At 36.2% G+C, this 13,228-nt stretch overlaps 1 protein-coding gene across 7 annotated transcripts in view; it reads right to left on the minus strand.

The window, feature by feature from the left end:
• LOC135783441 (sodium/potassium/calcium exchanger 2) overlaps nt 1-13,228 on the minus strand; it is a 62,021-nt gene that overhangs the window by 46,151 nt on the left and 2,642 nt on the right. The gene's annotated exons all lie outside the window — the stretch shown is intronic.

The following is a 13,228-nucleotide window of genomic DNA, read 5'->3' on the forward strand; positions in this document are numbered from 1 at the left end:
CACAGTGTCCGCTGACCTCACAGTGTCTACTGACCTCACAGGGTGTCCACTGACTTCAAAGGGTGTCCACTGACCTCACAGTGTCCACTGACCTCACGGAGTGTCCACTGATCTCACAGAGTGTGCCTTGACCTCACGGAGTGTCCACTGACCTCACGGAGTAGCCACTGACCTCACGGAGTAGCCACTGACCTCACGGAGTGTCCACTGACCTCACGGAGTGTCCACTGACCTCACGGAGTAGCCACTGACCTCACGGAGTAGCCACTGACCTCACGGAGTAGCCACTGACCTCACGGAGTGTCCACTGACCTCACGGAGTGTCCTCTGACCTCAAAGAGTGTGCCATGACCTCACAGAGTGTCCACTGACCTCACATCACAGTTTGTTAGTGACACACAAATTACTGACCCGGTTTACTTTACTTTTCAAATGTCACACGTAAAACAAAAAACTATGATGGTCATTTTTCTGTCAGTTAAATGCAAGTGGACAGTAATGTATCCCTTTGCATGAGTAGAGCTATGTTACACATAAATGTCTGCAGATGTCCAGACACGTCTGCCATGCAGTCCATGTCTGCAGATGTCAATAACTGGCAAGCGGATTGTTTAGAGGTTCTCATAGTAAAGAATCAGTGGAGCTTCAATCATGGAGCTGACGTGGGGCAATATAAAATTAGCTGCAGATAGAGCTCCTGGAAGACCATTTAAGAAGTACAAAATCAATCTGTACAGCATGTCTGAGTACACACAGTTTACTCAGCGGCAGCTGGTTAGATTTAATGCAGGACCAACATGCACTGTGAGTTCATTAAAAACCAACATCCATTTCCATTTTTCCATTTGGTTGTGAAACTAAATCTATTTGTTTCCACAGAATCTAAATCTTTAATAGCTGCTTTTAAGCATTTTTCTCCTTAGTAATAATGTCCCATGATAAATATTGCACAGTACGAGCACAGACCAGAGACAGAACTGTGGTTGTATGTGTGTGTCTAGGTCACATTGAAGATGATATGAGGAGCACTGCTGTATGAGTGTTTATAGAGTAACATTCAGTCATTATAATAATGAGCCTTTCACAGACCTCATCAAACAAACTGATTGCAATCAGACATCTCCATAAATCTGATCAGACAAACACTATGAACACTGTACATTAGAGCTGAAATACAGTAGTCGTGAGAATCCAAGGGACTGTACCATATAGCTGAATTAGTTTGCTAGTCAGGCAAGTTTAGGATTAGTTTGTGCCAATCCTGAAGCTCAGCTTTAAGTGCTGTTTGTCACCATCCCTTATGAAAATTAACCATGGTTTTATTGTGGTAAAAGTGTAGTAACCATGGTTTTTTGGTGTATTGATTACTATCAGCAAAACCATGGTTTTACTACACTAACTATGGTTTAACTATGGTTTTTGAAAACCATGATTGTCAAAACCATGGTTATTTTGTAGTTACTATGGTTTTACTACAGTAACCATGGTTTTTTGGTTTTAACTGTAGTAAAACCATGGTTAATTTTATTAAGGGATAGTAACCTACGCTACACAGCTAACCTGCTCTGGGCAGGTTCACTTCTGGATCCTAGATCACACACCGGAATTCATCCAATCAGCTTTGAGCAAAGTGACACGTGAGTGATGCGACTACTGTGTACTACATTTACACACAAAATCTTAGGAAAAAAACTGGTAACTTTGTTACATAATTCTTTTTTATAAGAGAACTGTTTGTGGAGATGGAACAAAAATAAATTTTTATATTTAATATTTCTGCATACCAACAAAGCATTATTGCTTTGTTTTGGTTTTGTCAACTCGAAACTAATCCTGTAACCCTGAGTTTGTTTAACCATCTATATGGTACAGGCCTCGGATCTTTTGTTTATGTTTGTTACAACACATATATTCTGTATTACTGTCATGTCATCTGGCTTATTTTTTTTATCACAAATAATGTTAAAACTCATCAAAGTCTACATTTAAAAATGTGTCAAAATTTCCTCACCAGCACGTAACTAAAGATTACAACTTAATACGTTTTGTGTTTTACTATTTGAAGTCATGGAAGTATAAAAATAAAACTGAAGTAGCGATTGAAACGGATTCTTATGAACAAGGAAGGGCTGGACTTAAATGCGTCCATCAAGAATTGATTGGAAGTTAGGTCATGTTGCTATTTGCTAATCGCTACGACCTATCATACCATATGACCGGAAGTAAAGAGAAATCGCTTCGAGAAGGGGGTGCACTTTTTTGAACAATGAAGCACATACAGTATAAGTCATTTGCAAAAAATACCATAATATTCCAAATAAATACGTTATTAATTTCATTGTGACTGGACAAACTGTATTTAGGAATTTAAATGTAAAAATTTAAGATTATATTACTAAAACTCAACGTGTGGCTCTTCTACACAAACTATTAACAAATGCAGCATAAAGTTAAAACATCTTGATTTTGCAAGTCAATTAAACCTAATATTTTAAGTTTTGACCTGTGATACGTTTGCATAACATATAAAAACAAGTTAAAATTGTTTACAATTAGTAACAATTGTTTTTTGTAACATAAAAACTAGGGCTGTCAAAATAAACGCGTTAATAACGCGTTAACGCAAATTCATTTTAACGGCACTAATTTTATTAACGCGCGATTAACGCAACACGCAATTTCTGTTTGACCCACAGCTGGATGAACTGAGACGCAGCAAGTGACCCGCGCTGTCTAGATGAGACAGAGCTTTTCATAAAAATAAGAACATTAAGCTCTCGTCTAGCGAATCCAATGCTCTAAATGGTCATTAAACATCTAAAAGGATCTTTATCTGTACGTTTTCTGTGAGGTGTACCGTCACGACTCCCAAATCCATATAAAGCAAAGATGCGTCTTCTTTCACTTTTTAGTTTCGTTTTTAAAGCATTCAGAAATTATAGAAAATAGACTGCAGGATTTTCTTGATGTTAGAATAATTATTAAGAGAGATAAAGTTCGGGACCTGATTGATGTTAAAAGAGTTATTAAGACTGACAAGGCTCAAAAGCGATGTCTGACGCAGACGTCTGAAGCGCATGCACACAAACACGCGAGTGCGCGACCCCGATATATATTAACATCTAACACAAAATTACATTTTTAAAAATATCTGTTTTGACAAGAATTCACGCAGGTATGACCTATAATCTGTTATATCTGAAGTGAATGTTTGGTTAACTGTTAAGGAAAAGTATCTGTTGTGTAACATTATATTAAACCCTTGCATTAGTATACAGTATCTTAAAGCAGTCTGTCTCAATGTCAAAATTAAACAATAAAAGAAAAACATATATGTAACATATATTGATATTGTTTTTGCTCTGCGTAAACAGGTATAGTTCTGTCATGCTTTGTCATATTCCATATTGTTCCAATTGTTTTGAAGTTTTTTAATAGAGAATGTTAAAATATAAATGAAACATTTTTGAAAATTTGCTCATCCCAACTCAATTTGCCAGCACAGGTCACAAATGATGCAGCAGCAAACAGAAATGGAGAAAGAACAAGGTCTTCTAAAGGGAAAATCATATATAAAACGATGGCTGATGGTTCTGTTGAAAATGTAAACAGGCTGTTGTAGACATACATTTGCATATAGCATATATATTATCCAAATTCATGCTGATTAGAGCATTAAAAACTTGAAAAGTGTTACATTTAGGTAAATTTAGAACAGATAAAAATGTGCAATTAATTTGCGATTAATCACGAGTTAACTCATGAAATCATGCAATTAATTGCGATTAAATATTTTAATCTATTGACAGCCCTAATAAAAACATATGTTGATTTGAAAGGTTGCAATTTATTTTACAGTACATGTACTTACCTTGTACATAATATATGTACAAGGTATATGGTAAGGTGTTGTACTTACATACAAATGTGTAGTACTTACTTTTGAGTATCTACATGGTAATTAAACGGTATCATTACTGTACTTACCAGTGATACATACTTGGTTGTTATTATGTAACTCTAGATAAGTACTGGGTAATACCAGATACATATTTATAATGTATGTATACTGTAACTAATGAGAAACACTACTGTACTTACAAATGAATGTACAATTTAAGTATTTAGTACTTACAGGCAAGTGTGGGTAAATGGCAGGTACTTATAGTGTACACATACTGTAACTAATGAGAAACACTACTGTACTTACAAATGAATGTACAATTTAAGTATTTAGTACTTACAGGCAAGTGTGGGTAAATGACAGGTACTTATAGTGTACACACACTGTAACTAATGAGAAACACTACTGTACTTACAAATGAATGTACAATTTAAGTATTTAGTACTTACAGGCAAGTGTGGGTAAATGACAGGTACTTATAGTGTACACACACTGTAACTAATGAGAAACACTACTGTACTTACAAATGAATGTACAATTTAAGTATTTAGTACTTACAGGCAAGTGTGGGTAAATGACAGGTACTTATAGTGTACACACACTGTAACTAATGAGAAACACTACTGTACTTACAAATGAATGTACAATTTAAGTATTTAGTACTTACAGGCAAGTGTGGGTAAATGACAGGTACTTATAGTGTACACACACTGTAACTAATGAGAAACACTACTGTACTTACAAATGAATGTACAATTTAAGTATTTAGTACTTACAGGCAAGTGTGGGTAAATGACAGGTAATTATAGTGTACACACACTGTAACTAATGAGAAACACTACTGTACTTACAAATGAATGTACAATTTAAGTATTTAGTACTTACAGGCGAGTGTGGGTAAATGACAGGTACTTATAGTGTACGCATACTGTAACTAATGAGAAACACTACTGTACTTACAAATGAATGTACAATTTAAGTATTTAGTACTTACAGGCAAGTGTGGGTAAATGACAGGTACTTATAGTGTACACACACTGTAACTAATGAGAAACACTACTGTACTTACAAATGAATGTACAATTTAAGTATTTAGTACTTACAGGCAAGTGTGGGTAAATGACAGGTACTTATAGTGTACACACACTGTAACTAATGAGAAACACTACTGTACTTACAAATGAATGTACAATTTAAGTATTTAGTACTTACAGGCAAGTGTGGGTAAATGACAGGTACTTATAGTGTACGCATACTGTAACTAATGAGAAACACTACTGTACTTACAAATGAATGTACAATTTAAGTATTTAGTACTTACAGGCAAGTGTGGGTAAATGACAGGTACTTATAGTGTACACATACTGTAACTAATGAGAAACACTACTGTACTTACAAATGAATGTACAATTTAAGTATTTAGTACTTACAGGCAAGTGTGGGTAAATGACAGGTACTTATAGTGTACACACACTGTAACTAATGAGAAACACTACTGTACTTACAAATGAATGTACAATTTAAGTATTTAGTACTTACAGGCAAGTGTGGGTAAATGACAGGTACTTATAATGTACGCATACTGTAACTAATGAGAAACACTACTGTACTTACAAATGAATGTACAATTTAAGTATTTAGTACTTACAGGCAAGTGTGGGTAAATGACAGGTACTTATAGTGTACACATACTGTAACTAATGAGAAACACTACTGTACTTACAAATGAATGTACAATTTAAGTATTTAGTACTTACAGGCAAGTGTGGGTAAATGACAGGTACTTATAGTGTACACATACTGTAACTAATGAGAAACACTACTGTACTTACAAATGAATGTACAATTTAAGTATTTAGTACTTACAGGCAAGTGTGGGTAAATGACAGGTACTTATAGTGTACACACACTGTAACCAATGAGAAACACTACTGTACTTACAAATGAATGTACAATTTAAGTATTTAGTACTTACAGGCAAGTGTGGGTAAATGACAGGTAATTATAGTGTACACATACTGTAACTAATGAGAAACACTACTGTACTTACAAATTCTATATACCTTGTCTGTGTTTAATATGTGTTGAGGTCATTAATGAAGAATAATGAAGTTAATGACAGGTACTTATAGCGTACGTGCATGATAACAAACATTACTGATGTGCCATTTTTCTACTCTGTATGTTTGTCCTAATAATGGCATATCAGTAATGTTTGTTATTAGTTATTATATATATACACACTATAAGTGCCTATCATTAACCCACACTTGCCTGTAAGTACTAAATACTTAAACTGTACATTAATTTGTAAGGACAGCAGTGTTTCTTTGTAAGTTACAATATACCTACACTATAAGTATGCATCTGGTATTACCCAGAACTTATCTAGAGTTACATAATAACTACCAAGTACTGTATGTACCACAGGCACAGTAAGTAATGATACCATTTAATTACCATGTAGATACCATGTCTGTAAGTACAACATATGTACACGTACTGTAAAATAAAGTGCTACCTAATAATTATTAGACTGGAATATTAAACATTGACATTTCTGGAAATCCTCCTGATGCTGTGTTTACTAAAAACTTAATGTTTTAAAATCCCTTACAGCAGTTGAATTTCAGGTGAATTTGTAATTAGGAAGTCATTCTGAATGGCACTCAATCTATTTACAGATTGGTCCTCACCATTTCAATGCCTACATTAGCTAATTCCCTAATCTTTTTAGATAGCCAAGATCGATTGAGCTTCAGATTTCTCTCCGTGTCTCGCAGCTCCTCACCTTCAGCTCTTGTCATGAGCGACCTTGATACAGAATATCAAATACAGAGAAGCAAGATCTCTTTACATAGCTACATAAAATCATGCCCAGTGAATGCCAGCGGGTCAGGTGTTTCATTTACCTTCTTGGTTTGTTTTTGCTCATTTTGTATCATGACTTTCAGGCACAATTTCTGTTACATAAGATTTTATTCTGCAGAATATGACGACACTGCTGTGCCAGTTTACGGGTACTGGCGAGTGCCATGAGAATATAAAATCATTTTTTATTTGTGGTACAAACATGTCTTCTTTATGTGTACATTATGGTTATTATATAAACTGAGTCTTGTAGATGTACATGATCTCTTTAGTGAATCAGGTGCATCCAAATAAACAGCTGTATGACTGATCTCATCACTGAATTTCCTCTCTTTCATACAGTGTGTATTGCAGTAATCTATGTTTATTTAAGAGAGATATTAATATGTAACACACATTTACATTTACGATTCAGACACGCTTCTGATGCAGATGAGCACTGATCAGCACACACACACACAACACAGACGCACAACAGTGAATTGAGTCTGTGTGTTGTGTTGTAGAAGGGTTAAGCGTTCTTCTCTGACATGGACAGAAGTTATTTCTGGGGCCGATATCATCTTATCATCAGACTTATGGACACAACTGTAAGTCTGAAATGATCGTCTGAAATGTTTGCATGATAAAAAATAAATAAGATCTTGCTTTGTGCCAATCAGGTTTAAACACTGCCTCTGAAACTTTCGTCCGTCATAAAAACATCAGATTTCATTTTTTACATTTTTTTGCATTCATAGGAAGCATTTTGAGAGTTTTTGTTTTTTAATTCAGAGCCACCGTACAAGCGAAGACCAAATCGGGGTCTGACAATTTGATTCAGTTCTTTTCGACAAACAAAGTGCGGAATACAAAGAGACGGAATATAAAGAGAGATTGTGGCAGATGATTGCGAAACAGTACGTTAATAATAATAATAATAATAATAATAATAATTTGTTACATTTATATAGCGCTTTTCTCAGTACTCAAAACGCTTTACATATGAATGGGGGAATCTCCTCGACCACCACCAATTTGCAGCATCCACCTGGATGATGCGACGGCAGCCATATTGCGCCAGAACGCCCAACACACACCAGCTTATTAGTGGAGAGGAGACTGAGTGATATAGCCAATTTGTATGAAGGATGATTAGTAGGATTAGTAGTCGGACTTTGGTGTGCAAGAACCTTTAGTTGAAGGAAATCCTTTAACAATATTGAAACACAATGCACCCAACCCTTAAATGTTAATCATGGGCCTAAACAGGAGATTTTGTAAGTCTAAAAAAAAAAATACTCTAAGAAATAATAAATTTCTCCTTACAATTATTGTCTGCCAGTGAGTAGGGAAACCATCAGTCCTGCTCCAAACTCACGCTACTACAGTAAATGAGCTGCTGATACTAAAATTAAGCAAATTTTAATAGCTTTTAACAGCTTTAAGGCTTCAATACACCTAATCCGACTTAGTCCTGGGTCCTCATTTATAAAACTGTGCGTAGGATCCTTACTAAAAGTATATGTTTGCAAAAATTCCAAAAATGGCACACGCCAAAAATATTAAAACAAAGCAATGTTCCCTTAATAAATCACAGATCACCTGCAAGTGTGCGTACATGAATCATTCTCAGATCCCACCCTGCAAGCCCATTCTCCCATTAACTTTGTTTTTAATAAATCACAACCTTTGCGTGGGAACACGTTTCCAGCCCCGTTTTGTGGGTACGCACGCTTTATAAATGAGAACCCCTGACCTGGAACTTGTATCAAAACATTTGCAAAGATTTGTCCCCGTGGGAAGGTTACACTTTTACTGCGCATTTTGATCGAAAAGGCAGTAAAGGTGTTAACAGTAAAGGTAACCATCACATCAAAAACAACCCTATTTAAGGCATTAGACTTAGTTCAAAATTACATTACATCCATTCAAGGTTGCTAAATCTTTGTTTTTTCCACAAAATACTTTTGAACTGTTCCTGTGGGTTCTGTCGGTTCAAAGATAAAAGGATTTTGTCCATGAGATGCCCATTCTAAGGCATAAAGATTTTATTTTATGAAAACATATTGTGTATATCTGTACAGAGATCTATACAGAGATCTTCAAGAAGAAACTGTGTGTAATGCATAACAGTGACAGTAAAATATGTGTTATGGTGGCATATTCGGTTTTGTCACTGGCCTAGTTTGGACTGGCCATTGGGGTGGTGTTATTAAGGCAGACCTGGCAACCCTGCACTCATTCACTATACAGCCACAGCGCTAGTCAATCCCAAGTACAGAGCTGCCCTCAAATATGCACTTGTCCTATTGATTTCTATTTAAAACTGAATCTAAAGATATCATAAACAAGAACAGAAACCATTATCATGACTTGCTAGAATTTTACAGCTGGTGTTGTAGATCTTGTTTTTACATTTGGATCTAGTGTGTAGATATAAATTCACCTGAAAAGAATGTATCCTCTGGATCATATGAGTGTTGATACATATGCAACATACTTGCGTAGTGATTTTGCTATGTCAAGCTGTAAATAATGCACAAAAATGAGTCCTGTAAGAGGCAGCAGACGCAAACATCTCACATAGTAGAGATAAGCTGCTAGAGTATAAACATGTGGGCATAAACGATCAGAAATAATCGTCCCTCACCTCCGTGTCACTACAATACCTGCCCTATGTTGTCAAGATAAATCCTAATTTGGTTCAAGCTTTAACATACGGCTTTTAGAGCTCATACCTCTGAAACTCATTTCCATCTCTTGTCACTGGGTAAAACTAAATCCTTAGGGATCATTCAAGCTTCGGTAACAAATCTTGCAGAGAAAAAAACCCAGAATATATATAATCGCACATCATCGCAAAACATAAATACTAGTCATTCCTTTCACTTTTGTTCACCATAAAAAGGTGTTTCTCAGATAATACATCACAAGTGAAAGTTGGATTAATTTAAAAGGTACACCGCCTATAGACTTGAAAGCTTAAAGGTGCAAAAGAGGATGTTTGTTTTATACATTTTGGCAATATTACTTGAAACTGTCTTTACTAAATGATAAAAGACTATTTATTAGGTGCACTGAAAGTAATAATATTAATATACATCATCTGTGCACAAGATAGGGTCTAAAAAACATCAGCCAATTGCTCATGTGGTCATCGCATCAGCGATTGGCCCTCTGCCTTGTCAATCACTGCCATTACGATCCTTGTGAGAGACGTGCGCGCTCCAGTAACTAAACACAGGCGACGCATGCGCATAGCGCATGAAACTCCGTCTTAAGTTTCGTTTTTTTTTTTTCATTGTCGATCCTGCTTTCCTCCTCGAATTTGCACCACGGTAGAGAAGAAACGCGAAGGAGGACGCAAAAGAAAGACTTTTTAAGCCACTGGGAATAGGAGAAAATTTCAGAAGAACGTAATGTAAACATTGGAGAAACATTTCAACGCTGGAGAGCAATGAAGGAACAGAGAGGTGTCTCTGAATAATTATTGTTGTTCTGTTATTCGAGTATATTGACGTTGTTCTTGTACTGTAGTTGTAAGGCAGTGACCAGTCTGCTACATGCTAGTTGAAATGGGAGTAGCGTCGACTGATCTAACGTTTTAACGTCTTATGTGTTTATTATCATATCACTTCACGTAATGAATCCACTGACGCGACACAGCTTATGCCGGTGGCAAACAAACACTCGTGTTCAAATACTCGTGCACGAGTTTAGGAAGGCATTCCCTAGAAATGAGCTGTGAAGGAGGGAGGCTGTTCTTACGCATGCGCTCATTTAAAAAACTCAGTAACCGTTTTTGGATTCTCAGTCGACGAAATACATCCTCTTTTGCGCCTTTAATAGATTTACACTGAGCATGGTTATGAGATAAAGAAAGAGTACTATTAGATGTTTTAGAATTTTTTACTAGAAGGCCTCAAACTACTTGACATCAAATGGTTACAATCCAAACCAGTTTTCTTAACGCTACAGCAAGGTAATCGTGTTTTCTGTCAGATACGAATATGCTAATAAAATAAGCTGTCAAATAGAAATAAACGATAATACTACACAGGTGACGGTATGTGTTCATTATATTTGTTTTACAAGATGGTTCAGCCTTTTCAATTTGAACTGGAAACAGTAGATGGCTGTATGTCCTTAGATCACCAACAGAAGAACTAAAACTGGAGCTAACATAACCGTTGAGGACAATACAGAAAATACTGAACATCACGCTGAAATTTAACAATATAGAGTTTTTATTAAATATACTGATAAATAAGTGACACATTTGTATGTTTTTGTACGATCTGCTTTCACCACTGTGTGGCGCCGGGTTTAGTGATGAGGTATCATTAATGTTTTTTCCTAATATTTGGACACTTTTGTGCAATTCGCTTTGTAAAAATTCACAAATTAGCCTTCTCGAAAACCATGTAAAACCCAGTTACTTAGTTTTGGTAAACCGTTCTCTTTAAGCATGTAAAAAATAAGTAATTGAAATTTGGTTCCCCTTGTGACGTCAGAAGTTAAAATTTAGTAGAAAAAATTATTGACGGCACAATTGAGTTTCAATTTCAACAAACAAACAAACATTATGGTGATCAGTGTTTGCATTTCACCAGCTCATTTGCATTTAAAAGGACACATTCAAAAATGGCACATTTTTACTCGCACATATAAAGTGGCAATTTAAAATGCTATAATAAATTATCTGTGGAGTATTTTGAGCTAAAACTTCATATACGTTCTCTGGGAACATCAAATGTTTCTTTTATATCTGCAAAAAGTCTTGTGAAATGTCTCTTCAATACTTTCTTGAAATAAGCAAGTTAGTAATAGAAATCTCAATGAGGAACAGCATTCACTACTGACCCTGTCGCATGTGCGTTCATTCTCCAAACCTGTATAGTAGTTTGTGAAACACAAGCATGTTGTTTCCTTGACAATACGCTTCACCTCACTTCATATCGCCATAGAGACCTGTCTGATGTCAAAGTAATTAGAGTTAAAAAAAAGACTGTGGCAGCCATCTTTGACATGTCAGTCCAAACAAACAAGACACTGTGAGACATGTCTGTTCTACAACACTTTAATATTACAACGATTCCCTTCCACCTCAAATCAATCTTTCTGACCCTGTATGACTCCGTACCATTGAAGTTAATCCATCATTAAGCATCATCTCAATCACATTACAAAATTCAGGCAAAGGTTGTTAATATGCTCAGAGAAACAGGATACAATTTGTTCATAGTCACCTGTAGGGCTTTGGTTGGTTTCTTGGAAATAGAAAGACGTAATACACGTGACCACACAATTCCTCGTTGCTGTGATACAGTCCACTGTGCTCAATCAATTCGATTTCCTTACAACAATGGCAGCATAGGAGTTTACACCAATTTTATATTGGCTAAAACTCTTTAAAACTCTTAAACACCCCTGAACTTTATTGTAAAGTTGCATTAATACCAAATAAATACTTGCAGATAGTCTGCACCACAAGACCTCACACTAGGAGCAGAGGCCTACAGGGCACATACTGTACTTGATGTGGAGCATCCCGTGCCTTGGGCTCACTGGTGCCCATCAAAGTGAGCTCACAATAATTGCATCATTGATCCAAAATACAGCTTGCTGAATTTGTGGATTTTCCAAGACGCAGGTGGCAAAATTTGTGCATAGTGTTCAGATGTTCAAATTAGTTATGTCCGTGAATGCTGAGCAATCAAATCATCTTACTGGTGATCTTTATTTTGCTGACAACAATCATTGGAACTGAACTGTACTGTAAGTTTCCTATTAGCTTTACATGCATGATACTTACTGCACTTGTTGCAGAAAACTCGCATGTAATTGGTATATTTTACCTAATGATGTTACTTTGTGATTGTTGCATCAAGAAAAAAACATTTAGTGAGGAATGTCCTGTGAAAATGCAATGATGGATCTGATCGAGCTGTGCTTGAAGATGTTCTGAACACTTTTCAGGGATTAGGCATAAGGTATTAGATCATGATTACTGTTACTGAAGGCCTTGTTGCAGTAGCGGACACAAATGGATTACAAGACATAAAGCTTGCAGGATTACTGCAGCTGCATGCAAGACTGCATGTGCATGAACAGCCAAAACATTTTGCAGTAGAATAAACTACATTCACTGTGTGTCCTATAAAGAAAACAACTACCTGTTGCCTGGCAACGTTGGAGGGCACACTTGGGTCAAGTATTATGCATTTTGAATATATATGACTGCTCATCATCCTCAAGAATCTACTGTCTTATCCTGAACCGGTTTGGACCAAATCCTAGACTGACCCTTCTCGACAATCCGACAGTCTATATCAGGGGTCTCCAACCCTGCTCCTGGTGAGCTACCGTCCTGCAGATTTTAGCTCCAACCCCAATTAAACACAGCTGAAGCAGCTAATCAAGTTGTTCAGGGTTGCTTGATAATTACAGACAGGTGTGTTGGAGCTGGGT

The sequence above is a fragment of the Paramisgurnus dabryanus genome, chromosome 2 (assembly GCF_030506205.2).
Source record: "Paramisgurnus dabryanus chromosome 2, PD_genome_1.1, whole genome shotgun sequence".
NCBI classification, from domain to species: domain Eukaryota; kingdom Metazoa; phylum Chordata; class Actinopteri; order Cypriniformes; family Cobitidae; genus Paramisgurnus; species Paramisgurnus dabryanus.